We start from the raw sequence: 15,466 nt of genomic DNA, 5'->3' as shown, positions 1-15,466 counted from the left end.
TATTTTCATTGGATTTACTGTTTTTACACTACCCGAGCTATACACATGTTTTTAATAACATTTCAGCAAAAAAAAATCATAAAAAACGGACGTAAATTATACTTATAATCTCTTACCACAGTTTTTAAATTCGTTTTTAAACTTTCTAATTATCATCAGAATGAATATCTCCATGATATACAGGACATTTTAAGAGTGATTTTACAAAAAAAATCACATAAAACGAACAATAATTACCTTCTTTAGAAGCTTCCAAAATCACCAATGGAGGATGAAGAGGAGGAGAGAGTACGAGGAGGAAGAAGAACATGTGGACCAAAGAATTTTGATTGGTTAAGGTTAGGATGTGGGCCATGTAGGTAGTTGAATTGTGGTTGGTTTTTAATTGAGGAATAAATGGACAAATGCTAGTTTAGTGAGTGCAACAATAAAGGGATGGGATGAATAGGGTTGGGGTAATAAGCTTGAGTTTAGGAGGGTATGAGGTATATGGAGTTAATCTCCGTATAGATCTCGCCTCTAAAAAATAACTTCCAATTCCCGCCATTTTTCACTCCCCACCTTCCAGAAACCCTAATTTCAAACTCAACCTCCAACCATGCCTTCCATCCAAACCCCACCGGCTCGGATCCTCCAACTCGAGATGGAGAATTTCAAATCCTACAAGGGTCACCAGCTAGTAGGTCCCTTCAAGGACTTCACAGCGATAATCCGCCCCAACGGCGCCGGCAAATCAAACCTAATGGACGCGATCAGCTTCGTCCTCGGAGTTCGCACCGGTCAGCTCCGCGGCTCTCAGCTTAAGGACCTAATCTACGCCTTCGACGATCGAGAGAAGGAGCAGCGAGGGAGGAGAGCGTTTGTTAGGCTCGTGTATCTTCTCGACGATGGAGTGGAGCTTCGTTTCACTTGTGCGATTACTAGTGCTGGTGGGAGTGAGTATCGGATTGATAATAGGGTTGTGAACTGGGATGAGTATAATGGGAAGCTAAGGTCTCTAGGGATACTTGTTAAGGCTCGTAACTTCTTGGTCTTTCAGGTTTGGTTGCTTCTTCTTGATAGCGCCGGTCCTAGGCATAGTGAGATGAAATATTAACTATTAAAGTATAGTTCAGTAGGCTCTTTATATCATTTAGTAATTGATTCTTTTTGAGAAGCCGATATGGGCATAGCCAGATGAAATATTCACCTCGGGATCCCAAAATCATTAGATAATTAAGAAGAATATATGTATTGATCAATTGGGAAAAATGATTTTTAATTCCTCAAATATTTTAAATTAGCACTTTTAATATTCAACTACAACTTATGCAGATTTATTCCCAAAGTCATTATTAATTATGCAAAAAGAGACTTTAATAAATCAGACGTTAACTAATCGTTAGAGGCGTTAATTATAATTAAAAAAGGAGAAGGGAACGACTTTTGCTTTCAAAACTCAAGAACCCTAAAATTAATTTTCTCAGAGAAATTTCCAATCAGATTATATATGTATATTAGTTAGGCATCTTTGGTTTGATTTACCTCGTGCTTTTGAAAATGGTATCTACTATTCAATTGTTCATAATGATTATTGAAATATTTAAGCTCATCTACCCATGAGCACATTATCTCCTCGTCAAACTCATGTTGATTGTCTCCTACATATTCATTTTCATGTGTTTTTCCCTTTTAAATTCTTTATTTTTTCTTGAGTATTATTTTAACTATGATTATTTATAGACGTCTTTTGGATACATAAATTCAGTTTTGGTAAAACCTAATCGAGATTAGACACACATATATCATCAGTACTTTAACATGAAAGTAGCAAGTGAATGTTGTTATTGAAGTGCAGAGATTACTTTTATTACAAGGCATCAAAGAAACTACAAATCAGAACATGGTCCCTTCTCATAAAAGCTATAACTCTGCAAGTCTCTTGGGCTGAGCATGAGGGTCTTCTTTCATTTTCTCGTACCTCATGACATAGATTCAAGAACGTGTCTATCCACTTCTTTTTTCAGATAGCTGCACCGGAAATACCAGCGAGACATTAATGCGTCCTTCACATCTCTACACAGATAGACGATCTTGCAAGGGGAGTCGTTGATTGTTTCTTGCAGCGAAAGCAACGGCATGTGAATGGAGAACATCCTCCTTGGTGATGATGACAAGTTGGTATTCTTCATGTCCGGTGTTTGGCTATACTAGAGCATGTGTATTATTGGATAGCAAAGGATGATCATCAATGTAAGAAGAAGAAGGGTGTTTGGATCTCTCGAAGAGGGAAACTGTGAGAACCTTGAGCCAAGTTGAGACTGATTTGGAGAATGAGCAAAGAAAAATTAATCCACTGAAGAAACAATAATGTGGTTTCGAGAGTCATGTAGAAACCAGAAACAATGCAAACCCAAACATAAATACTGTAAACCAAAAATCTAAAAACAGAGTAAATCGTTTTCTTTATAAAACTGAGTTAACAAAATAATCTCAAGTGAAATGTGAAGAACACAAGCTAGGAAGAGAAGCCAAATCCTCCTTGTGATGCTTGAGAAGGTTGAGAAGTTTGAGAAGCTCCAAATGACAGAAGACTCTCCCTACAACAAACAATCAAAGTTTTACACTGAGAAAAAATTGACAACACAATAAGAAAATAAGTTAAACGAGACAAACAACCTGTGCTTTCCTTGGACGACCTCTTGGACGCTTAGGTGGAGGAGCTGCAGTGGGATTAGGACACCTAGTCTTGTTGTGACCTTCTTTGCGACAGTTTGAGCATGTTCCCACACGACCATGCCGTGTAAGCTTATGTGGATTAGTGGCTGACTCATGAGGACCTTTCCTCCTAGCATGTGTATTAGGCCTTCCTCGATTGAATCTTGAAGGAGGATGTAGCATGGGTAACCGACCTAAGCGTGGCCACAGTTTCATACCTTGAACCGACTTCATACCAGTAGAATATAGTTGGCGCCATGTAGAGTTGAGGTAGTAATCTGATACATAATTATTGAGATTCAGCTTTGTTGTTGTGATGACACACATAGAATGCATACAAGGTAGTCCATTCAACTGCCAATAGCCACAACCGCATGTTTTCTCCTCCATATTTACGGTGTAAGCATCACTGTGATACTCTATTTCATGTGAATGTCCTGTGGTCATATACCTGATGCAATCCTTAGCTTTATGCCTATTAAGTTCAATCTCCTTGTCTGCTCTTGGTGTGAACCTCTTATTCCACCTATTAGTTAACAAAGTCCGCTTTGCATTCCTGGCCATATTCTTTCTCCTAACCTCTGTCAGCATATCAAGAAGCGGCTTCCTCCTTGACTCTCTAACACTCCTATTGAAGGACTCAGACAAGTTGTTTAGATTGTCATTGCAAAACGATCCAAGCTTAAAGAACGCCCGAGACCATGTTGTTGGAGCAGTACTTTGCAGAGACTCATAAGCTCCAACATTGTACTTCTTCAGTGCCTCTAAGTTATCCCTAAAAGCTGCTGGTGTGTAGCTCCTTGCTATTTTCCAGAAAAGACGCTCAAGCTCTATGTCTTTGTTTGTCTTCTTCCAATTCTCAAGAACGTGTCGAGAACACATCCTATGCTCAGCTTTAGGAAGCTCTTCATGAACCGCATTTAGTATACCCTGTCAGGCAAATAACATATACATAAGTATAAATCATTCCAACAATATTAAAAAATATATATATATATATATATATATATATATATATATATATATATATAACAAGACTCACCCTGTGTTTGTCTGAGATTATTGTACAGTTTGATCCATCTTCAAGCCCCAAATCATTTTTCAAGAGTTGCACAAACCATCGCCAATTAGGATTGTCCTCCACTTCAACCACAGCCCAGGCAATAGGAAATATTCTATTATCCCCATCTCTGCCAACTGCAGCTAGCATTTGCCCTTTTATATCCCATTTCATAAAAGCAGCATCTAATCCAATGATCGACCTACATGACTGCCTCCAAGAAGTTTTCAAGGCTTCAAAGCAAACATAAAGACGGTAAAATCTTTGAATGCTTCCTGGCACTGGTCCTGGGATTTTCTCAACCTCCATTGTTGATCCCACATTTGATTTAAGAACCTCTTCTTGGTAATCCCAAAGCCGAGCAAAGTGAGCTTCATGTCCAGCCTTTCTTCTCGCTGAAAGCACTGATTTAGCTCTTCGACATTGTTCGGGTGAGACAATCATATTGTACTCCCTCTTTATCTCATCCACCATCTCCACCATCTCCTGTGACTTAATTTTAGGATTAATTCTAAGCCTCTCCTCAAAAAGTTGCCCAATTGTTCCACTCTTCAAAAGCTTTGTGTAACCGGATCTTACACAAATATGACTGTCATTGTAAAATTTCACCATTAACTTGTTTCTGCCTCTCTCAAAGGTACAATAGACCCTCCAATGACACTTTTCTTCTACATGTTGTGTACAGTGGGCACCAAGCCGATCAGATGAAGACTTGTAGAACTTAATATCATATTGTGTCTTCAAAGAGTACTTGAGAACCGTGTACTTGAACTCCTCAGCAGTGTTAAAAGTCTTTCCTAGTGCAAGAATGTCATCAGGCCCGTAGTTGAATTGCCTACCTTCTTCTTCCACATCACGATCATCACTGAATAAAGGATCTGGAATGTGATCATCGTCCCAAATATCATCGCCACTGTCATCGTTAGCATCATACAAATCATCTCCATCTTCTTGTGCAGCAGCTTCAAAGTGAGAAGACAAGTCAGTCTCTCCAACCTCTACTTCGAATAACATATTCTCCTTATATCCAGCCTTATCTTCAACTATAACCTCACAATCATCTCCCTCAACAGATGAACAAGAATCCGACTCTGCAATCACCTCTTCATTATGAATCTCTTCTTCTTCTTCAACAATATTAGTTACTCTTTCTTCAACAACAACAGGCCTATAACAAAAATTAACGTACTTAAATCAAACAAAAAAAATTACTGAACTCAGACATGATACAACAGAGCTTAAGTGGTTACCTTTCAATCTCTGTCGAATTTGGAATTGTGGGCTCGGCATAAAGAGGTGGTGCCCTCTGAACCGGAAGTTTATTCCCTTTACCACTAGGGTTTCCGAAGAACGTTTTCACCATACTGATTCGAAATTGCTCTGAGAAAATCAATTTTAGGGTTCTTGAGTTTTGAAAGCAAAAGTCGTTCCCTTCTCCTTTTTTAATTATAATTAGCGCCTCTAACGATGAGTTAACGTCTGATTTATTAAAGTCTATTTTTGCATAATTAATAATGACTTTGGGAATAAATCTGCATAAGTTGTAGTTGGATACATAAGTGAGAAAACCAATAAGCCTAAGGCGATAACACAGAAGAAAACTCCGACGAATAAGAGCTAGCTCCGGCCACCGTCTCGACGGAGCCGGAGGCGTTTCCACTCCTTCCTTGTTCTCGTTTAATCTTTGCTCTCCTCTTCTCCGGTTCTCTTTGGTCGATATGCAAGTCACTCTGTTACTGTCAAGGCTTCAACCCGAGCTCTATTGCGGTTGACGGTGACGGAGTCCGGCTTTCTATGGAGTGACGGCGGACGGAGTCCGGCTTTCTATGGAGTGACGGCGAGACTCACAGCGGGACGGTGGAGATGGGAGTCGGCTTTTAGGGTTAAAGCTTTTGTCAGATCTGATTTTCCTTTCTGCAGATCTCCGACGGTAGCTTTGTGACGGCGGCGCGTGGCGAGGTAAGACAGCTCCATCACCACGGATCTACCTCCCTCTGTGGCGGTGGGACTGTTGGAGGATATTTGTAACGGGCGGCATATGCAATTTGGTGTCCCTGCCTCGCTTCCGATGTCAAGACCTGCCTTTTTCAGTCTGAACTGTGTTGTTCGGTTCTTAGCTTAGAGTCGGGATTGTGATTGTTGGAGAGATGTAGTTTGATCGTAATGTGCCATTGGTGATTGTTTGTTAGTACACAAGCTGAATTCTTATCAATAGGAGACTAATAGTTGGAGCAATTGGAAACTGTCAAACTTCATCATCGCTTGTTGGAGAATCATGTTCTCTAAATGTTGTAGTGGCTCAAGTTTTAGTTTGTTGATGTCAAGAGTCCCCATGGTGAGAGTTGATTTAGCAGATTTTACTTAGTATGGTGGTGGTTGTAGTGGTCGCTTGCCGTTTCGTTTCTTCTTCCATGAGTGGGTCTGGAGTGGTTCGTTTCGTTTGGCAAGGCTTCGTAGTCGTGAAGAGTTTGTTTGGACTTCTATCTTGGAGTAAGTGGGCGTTGAGAACGTCGCAGCCGTCTCTGAAGGTTGTGTGAATCTGAATCAAATAATGGTTCGTCCTGTTAGGTAATGAAGTTATAGGGTCTTGGTGTCTTGGACGTTATCGTGTGGCGGGCGTGAGCAGCAACGATAAGTCGTGGTGTCTTGGGTGCAGGAGGTGGAGTTCTTCGTGTGGCGGGCTACGTGCAGCAACGACAATTCCCGATCATTGGCTCCTACTATGTTTTAAATTCTGCTAAGTCATCTTGTTTACTGTTCTTGGGCAATTGGTAAATCATCTGTCTAGTTTTAGTCTTAGCTTTGGTCTGTTTTTTTTGTTGCAAAAGCTACCCAGGCGTGGGTTCTAGTTGCCGCCTTCATGTGGGCTCTTGTGTCTGGGGATTGCTCTTGCATCCGCCAATTGATGTATCAAACCGTGTTTCCTCTATGGAATGAATTTCACCCGTGAAAAAAAAAAAAGTTGTAGTTGGGTATTAAAAGTGCTAATTTAAAATACTTGAGGAATTAAAAACCCTTTTTCCCTTGATCAATTAGTAATTGTTTTAAGCCTAGCGTCGTGAATCTCTCTGGCCCTGTTTCTTGATATCAATTTCGTGGCTTGTGACTTGGTTCTGATGAAAAGAGTTTTGAATTTGAATTTGTAGGGTGATGTTGAATCGGTTGCTTCCAAGAATTCGAAAGAACTCACTGGGCTTCTCGAGCAGATTTCTGGTTCTGATGAGCTTAAGAAAGAGTATGAAGAGTTAGAAGAGAAGAAGGCTAGAGCTGAAGAGAAAGCAGCTCTTATATATCAGAAGAAGAAAACGATTGGGGCTGAGAAGAAGCTCAAGAAAGCGCAGAAGGAAGAGGCTGAGAAGCATCTGAAGCTGCTAGATGAACTGGTAATTATGTTGATATTTGCTCTTGTTTGTGGAACTATACTCCTTGCCCTCTTTTTAATATGGATTCATGTCTTGCAGAAAGCGCTGAAGAGAGAACACTCTCTGTGGCAGTTGTGTAACATTGAAAATGATATCGAGAAGGCGAGTGAAGATGTTGATGCTGAAAAGAGCAATAGTAAAGATGTCATGGAAAAGCTGGAGAAGTTTGAACATGAAGCTCGTGACTCGTGAGAGAAAGATCGAACAAGCTAGGTATTTGAAAGAAATTGCTCAACGTGAAAAAAAAATTGCTGAAAGAAGCTCGAAGCTTGGAAAATACGTGAGTATACTATTCTCCCTTGGAAGTCTTTAGTTAACATACTTTTTTCCACTTATATATTTACTTTCTTCTGTCTGCAGCAACCTGAGCTTCTGAGATTGAAGGAGGAAATAGCTCGCATAAAGTCAAAAAATGGAGAGCAATCGAAAGGAGGTGGATAAGAGGAAAAAGGAAAAAGGGAAGCATTCCAAAGAAGTTGAAGAGATGCAGAAAAGCATTAAGGATCTGAATAAGAAAATGAACGAATTAAACGAGAGGAGACAAGATAGCAGCGGAAAGCTACCAATGCTTGACAGTCAACTGCAAGACTATTTTCGAATGTGAGTTTGAAAGATATAAGGTTTTTCCCTCTCTTTTAGTCAGAAGCATTGCCATTTTCCAACTGTCTTGAGGTTATCAATGTTCACCAACTTGCATTCTCTATGTGATCGATTTAGTGGTGACATGAATACTTGGGTTTACTTGCTATTTCACACTCTATTTTATCAAGTTTAGTGAACGAATTGTTGGGTGGGCATTTAGTAAGTCTTTTCTCTGCTTTGAAGAATGGTCTAACCAAACAAATTGTTAAGCGTTTTGTTTGACAGAATGACATATATTTGGTTGTTTTTACAAGCTATTATATTTGCTGTCCTTCTGAGTTTTTGTACTATTCTTCTAGATTCACCATCTACATGCATATTCTTCCACCCTTTTGAATCCTTATGAACCACTTTGTTTTCTTATCGATTTTCCTTCATGTTTATCAATCTCAGAAAAGAAGAAGCTGGGATGAAAACCATCAAGCTAAGAGATGAGAAAGAGGTTCTAGATAGGCAATATCACGCTGATCTCGAAGCATTGAGGAATCTGGAAGAAAACTATCAGCAACTAATAAATAGGGAGAATGATCTTGATGAACAAATTGAGCGAATGAAATCCAGGCAAAAAGAGATCGACGATTCTTCTTCGGAATATAAGAATGAACACTGCAAGAAAAGCATCGAGATGCCAGGTTAGTATGTGTCCTCCACTCACTAGATTGTCTAGTGTCAGAAAGTTGTGTTTTTATTTTAATCTGATAGTTTCTAACCCGCTTCTACGATGCACAGAAAGGCGTCTGAGAAATTGAAGACTAGTATCGCAGAATTAGAAGACCGGTTGAGTGATCTAACGGCTGAAAGATACGAAAATGAGAGAGATAGTAGGCTAACGCAGGCTGTTGAGTCTCTCAAGCGTCTATTTCAAGGAGTTCATGGTCGGATGACTGATCTTTGTCGACCAAACCGGAAGAAGTACAACCTTGCAGTTACTGTTGCTATGGGGAGATTTATGGATGCAGTAGTTGTAGAAGATGAAAACACCGGAAAGGACTGCATCAAGGTATTTCGTATATGCTTCTTGTTTTGTTCCATAGTTGTGCATACTTTTTCATAATTCTATCTCTTCTCAGCTGACAATTACAGTTTATTTGAATAAGATATTCTTTACCATAATACTATACTCTAGCCTATGCCAACAAATTAATAGTGCATTAAACACTACCACCTCTTAACGGTGATCAATTCATATTATTGCTAAGTAGGGAAAATGTGTTATAAAAGAGTAGGTAGCATGTAGGATGTAATTATCTTTATGCATATTTCGTTTCATATAATTAAGAATTGAGCCCCATTCTGTGTTCCTTGGCTTCAACTTGACTTTGCGGATCTTTTTTTACATTGATTCAAAACAATACGAAGAACATGTTGAAAATCATTTTCTACCACTACTCTAGGTATGGGATAAAATGAGTTTATTTGTTATTTGCAGTACCTGAAAGAACAAAGGCTTCCTCCTATGACATTTATTCCTCTTCAGTCAGTACGTGTCAAGCCAGTGCTTGAAAGATCGAGAAATTTGGGCGGCACAGCGAAGCTGGCGCTCGATGTTATCCAATATCCTTTGTGGGTAGCTTGAGATCATTTGGATGTATTATATCATAGATCGACCAACGTAGGAAGGTTAATGTGAGAAGGTTTCCAGTTTATGTTTTTAAACCTTAACCACGCCACGTTCGATCCTGAATTGGAGAAGGCGGTCCTCTTTGCTGTTGGAAATACTCTTGTCTGTGACGATCTTGAAGAAGCAAAATCTAACAAATGGGATGATAAGAAAATTAAAGGTTTGAATTATTGAGTTGTCACCAACTGGTTTAAAGTGCCTTCACTTTCAGGGTCTGAAGACTCATCATGATTTCGGTTGTGCAGGACTGGTGAAAAAGAAAGAAGAATGTGAACAAGAATTGGAAAATATTGGATCTATTCGAGAGATGCAGATAAAGGAGTCCGAAATATCTGGTAAAATAAGTGGAATTGAGAAAAAGATTCAATATGCGGAAATTGAGAAGGTTAACCAATTTATCTTTTCCAAGATGCTTACTTTTATAATTTACTTCAGTGTATACTGTTCAGGAATTACTAATTAGTGGATTTGTTTTACAGAAAAGCATCAAAGACAAACTTCCAGATCTTGAGCAAGACAAGCGGAATATTACTGAAGAAAGTAGACGCATAAATCTTGAACTTTCTAAGGTAATCTAATATCTTTTTTCTGATATTTGGTAAATTTTTAAAAGCCGATGACAATAATATGACTGAGTGCCGTTGGTATTATAGTCAAGAGCTGAGGTTGATAAGAGGAATGCAGAGATCAGGAAGTTGGAGAAAATAATCAATGAGATTGTGGACGGTATCTATAAGGATTTTAGCCAGTCTGTTGGTGTTGCTAACATACGTGAATATGAAGAAAAGCAGCTCAAGGAGGCTCAAGAAGTGGCTGAAGAAAGGCTGAATCTGAGTAACCAGCTTGCTAAGTTAAAATACCAGTATGTCGTCTCTTATGCTCTGTTTTTCTGGTTACATATAACTTCTCAAAATCTATCTATTTCTTATGTCCATTTCTCTGCTCCGACCCTGAAGTCGACTTTTCATCTGTTTTTTCTCGGTTCTGGTTAAGAATAAACTTTTTGCTGCGCATCATATTGGTCTTGCATTTTGACTTTCACGTACCTCATAGAAAAGAAAGTCACTACAACTCTGTGAGATTTATGTGATTAATAGGCAGCTATTTGATAAGAACCTTGGTATTATCTTCCTCAAACACAAACAATTGTAGTATACGATCCTCTCACGAGCATAATCGCATTATTCTACAATGTTCACCCTCTCTCAGACTATTACAGTTTCGATATCCTTTTACATTGTAAAGTTTTGTATTTATACTAAGCTGAAAAGAAATAACTGCAAAGTCTCTCAATCTCTCAGAGTCTTTGATCAGCTTTCAAATGTTTTCTTCTTCCAACTGCTTTCAAATAACTACAGCTCTGTGAGATTTATGTGATTAATAGGCAGCTATTGTCTACCTTATCAAGTGTGTAAAGGTCATTATATGTAGTTTTGTAAAAATCTTAATGTCAAACTCTGCAATACGTTAGCTGGCTTGCTAAGTTGCCATACTGCTTTCTAATGAATGGAACTCGAGTTGTCCAAATGGAAGCCTTTTTTCTTGGTCAACTTAAATAGAGTTTATTGAATTTCAGGGTGGAATACGAGCAAAACCGAGATGTGGGGTCACGAATTCGAAAGCTAGAATCTTCTGTCAGTTCCTTGGAAGCTGATTTGGAAAAAATACAGAAGAGGAAGTCTGAACTCAAGGAGTTAACAGAAAAAGCTACTAATGAAATCAACAATTGGAAGAAGGAAATGCTAGGTATTTGATTCTGTCTCTACTTAAATCTGATGGCCTCGATTCTATGCTATGTTTTTTCAATTACTAGAGCCTTTATGATTTGTCAATTTGATGGTTTCATTCATAGTAAGACATCAACATGATTCAGTATAGTACATTGTCCGTGTTGAGTTTGCTTCGTCACTATTGATGACCTCTTATGTTGGAGCCTTGATACTGGAGTAATGAAATATGGAATAAAATATGGAACATTCTTACTCTTTTGCGAGACTGTCTAATTGTATGGATCTTTAATCACTCTTTAAGAAATTGATTGTTTCGTTACATTGATCCTTGATGTTTGTAGATATCTCTGACTTTGGTTTGAACAAAAGTTGGTACGTACATGATCTGCTAGACCTCATGCGTTAATTGTATGGTTACACTTCATCATAAAAGAAGCGATCATATTAAGATAAAATGCTAGTTGCTGACAAATGGCCAATGTGATGATTCAGTATTATAGATTCTCTTCCCTTGTTATCATCTTTGCTTAAACTAATATAAGCATAGGTAACCTATACCTGTCTGATGTTCTTTGCCTAGCACAAATCTGCAGCGGTTTCTTCTTTCACTGAGGTGCGTATATTCTAATACTCTTGCTTGCAGAGTGCAAACAAAAATCAGAAGAGTATGAAAAGGAAATCCTGGATTGGAAAAAGCAGGTTTCTCAAGTGACAACAAGCATAACCAAACTCAGTCGTCAGATACTTTCTAAGGTAAAATGGAGACTCATTAAATCCTTTCCCAAAGATCTGGTATGTCTCTAAGTATAGGTCCACTAAAGCTCTTTTTGCTATCAGGAAACGCAAATTGGGCAGCTGATCTCGCAAAAACAGGAAATAACTGAGCAGTGTGAGCTCGAACGTATTACCCTTCCTGTTTTATCAGATGCTGCGGAGGAAGATGACTCAGCTGGGCCACAGTTTGACTTTAGTGAGTTGGATAGAGTTTATCTCAAAGAACGGAGACCATCTGCTCGTGACAAGATAGATGCGGAATTTAGGCAGAAAATAGAATCTGAAACATCAGAGGTTGAAAGAACGGCCCCAAACTTGAGAGCACTTGACCAGTACGAGGCTATACAGGAGAAAGAAAGACAAGTTAGCCAGGAGTTTGAAGCTGCCAGGAAGGAGGAGAAACAAATGGCGGATGCATACAATGTCGTAAAGCAGAAGAGGTAACTCGAAATTTCTCTTGTGAATGATCTCAGCTTTGAAGAATGTTGCTACCAAATAGCATCGACTTTATAGTGGAACCAAAACTCGACAAATAAAAGTCTGAAGATTCTAGTTCTGTGGAAAGTACCTAATAGAGTTACTCTTTGGATAAACGCCATGATTAGAGTTTTTGCTGCTGACTACGAACTGTTTGTGCAGGTATGAGCTATTTATGGGAAGCTTTCAACCACATTTCTAGCATTATTGACAAGATCTACAAGCAGCTAACCAAGAGCAATACACATCAAATGGGTGGGACTGCTTATCTAAACCTAGAGAATGAGGATGATCCGTTTCTACATGGTATAAAGTATACTACAATGTCCCCAACAAAGCGTTTTCGTGACATGGAAAAGCTCTCTGGAGGAGAGAAAACAGTTGCGGCCTTGGCATTGCTCTTCTCCATCCATAGGTATCCCTAAAGACCTAGTGACTTTGTCATCTTGTTAGGTTTTGAGGTTCTGATGAAGTTGCTGGTACTGTTTTCCCTTTCCATCTTCTCAGCTACAGGCCTTCGCCTTTTTTCATACTGGATGAAGTGGATGCTGCGCTCGATAATCTAAACGTTGCAAAAGTTGCTCAGTTTATTCGTACCAGATCCTGCCAAGCCGCATGTGACAATCAGGAAGCAAAGGATGGGAATGGCTTTCAAAGCATTGTAATATCTCTCAAGGACAGCTTCTATGACAAGGCCGAAGCGCTTGTTGGAGTTTACAGAGACGTCGAGAAGAGGTGATGATTCCCACATCAAATCTCTACTTGTATCTTATTTAACCATGCGTGCTACCATTATTTTGGCTAATATCTGAGAACTTGTTCACGATTCATTTGCTGCAGTTGCTCGACTACAATGTCGTTTGATCTTAGGAACTACCAAGAATCGTGATAGGTTCAGCAGCACACCCTGGGGGGTTTTAGTTTAGGTAAGCATTATAAGCTCTAACTTTGTATATACAGCAAGTACTGAATGTTGATTAATTTAGGGGCTTTTCTTAACACCGTGTCTGGCAATGTTCGTAGGTGTGTGGAACTTTTTAGTGTGATATCAGAAACTCTGGATGTTAGTTTATTAATCTGGTTGATTTAATGATGTCTTAGTATGATGATATTTTAGTTTGTGTATGCATTGTTTCAAGTTCATATTGAATGTTTCTAGCTTAGTAGGGGTCTAATATGGACGAAGTTTATATTTATACTGTGTGCAGAATGTAGACGATGGACGGCTTCGATAAAAAAATAACATAAAACAAAGAACTTTGATCTGAACTCTGATAATTGTACTTTCCATCTCACAATGTAAATCACATCAAACTTTTACACCTCAGTACTTATGCAGATTATATAAGTAGATAGTTGACCCCCAAAAATGTAAGTAGATATATTTGGCATAAAATGCATCAAGAAAAACGAGTGATTGTGTCATGTTGGGCTCCGACCATTCTTCTACCACCCGCTCGATTAAAAACTGCTTTTAGTTATTCAGTTCTTTTTATCATACCGGAGAGAGACTATCAAAGACCATCCAATATTCAGTAAAACACATAAAAAGAATATTACATGTTATATAATAAGGGATTTAATGAAATTGTGTATGTATATATAAAGTAAGGTTCGATTCTTTTTTAAAACTTTTGTTATTTTTTTTTTATCAAACTTACGTATAGTTCGTGGAAGGGAATCTATAAGAGTAAACAAAAACTTATATAAAATTAATTATAAATATAAGATAAAATGAAACTTAGGCAATAGAATAAGAAAAGATGAAGGGAACAAAATATAAGGAAACAAAATAAATAAGAAACTGAGAAAACCACAACTGCTGTGAAAAGTGTCTTCAGAACTATTCGTTTGCAATCCTATTAAGAACAATAACAAAGGATATCAGCTTTCAAAACTAAACACAGTTATTTAACAAAATCAGTAAACGAAATGTAATAATACATGGCTAGTGTTAATATGATGAACGCAACTCGCCACAATTATATAAAATATTCACTAATTAATATGGCATAACTTGCGCTCCAATGCATAGATAAAACTTGTCTTAACACTTGAATGCTAAGCAATTAACGCAGATCAATTTTGGATCCATAATCTAACTTTTTTTATACGACCCTAATTGACATAAATTACTTGATGGTTTAAAAATCAATAAATAAACATTATGAATTGATTCCAAAATTGATCCCAGAATTTTAGAAACGCCTTGAGTTAAACGTTCTATTCACGTTTTATAAAATAAGGAAACCAAGATTGCGAATTGATTCAAAAAATCAATCATCAAATCTATTGGTGTAAGTCAATGAAAGTAAATTAAAAATCAATCAAAAACATAGTAAAAAACTGTGACTCCAAAAAAAAAAATTATAACGAAACATACTAAAACGGTTATTCCAAAACAATTTGATGGCATGCGTACGACAATTGTGGGTGGATTATGGCTGACCGCTAATTCATATACACCATAGCTATACAATTAAGATTATTCTAATTATTAGTATCACATAATAAAAAGATAATTTTGTGAAAATCGCCATACTAATTCGAAGTTCTTCAACACAATGTTATACTTCGTCTTCCAGATAAAGTGCTCTAATTATTAAACTTTTGATATTCATATAGATTAGTTTTGATACCATTCAAATTACCCTAAGGAGTGAATTATTCTCTCAAATAAGAGGTTCAGTTGCAGCACTTAGGGATCAAATCCACAAGGAGCTAGGGAACCTATTAAATCTAGTCAGGTTATTAATTCTAGGTGTTTGTTGTTTTATGGTTTAAAAGTAAATAGCAATCCTAATTGAGCAAGTCTATTGCTCAACTAACAAGATGATTGGGGGTGTAACTTTATTGGAAGATATTAGATGCAGGGTTTCTATTCAGGTGTTAGAGATTATAATCCTATAGATGCCTAACAGTTGCATACATGATATATTAGAGCTCGACTCCTTAATCACAGTGATCAGCGATGGCAATGTTTCACTTGTTAACTAACTAGATCTTGGATCTCAGCTGTCGTCTTTTGATCACAAGAAAGTGT

At 38.0% G+C, this 15,466-nt stretch overlaps 1 pseudogene; it reads left to right on the top strand.

The window, feature by feature from the left end:
• The first annotated feature begins 598 nt into the window (after positions 1-598).
• Positions 599-13,568, top strand: LOC106336895 (annotated as a pseudogene).
• The last annotated feature ends 1,898 nt before the right edge of the window (positions 13,569-15,466 follow it).

Source organism: Brassica oleracea, chromosome C4 (genome assembly GCF_000695525.1).
Source record: "Brassica oleracea var. oleracea cultivar TO1000 chromosome C4, BOL, whole genome shotgun sequence".
In the NCBI taxonomy this organism is placed as follows: Eukaryota; Viridiplantae; Streptophyta; class Magnoliopsida; order Brassicales; family Brassicaceae; genus Brassica; species Brassica oleracea.
The sequence above is the reverse complement of the archived record's forward strand: the minus strand, read 5'-3'. Positions and strand labels throughout refer to the sequence as shown.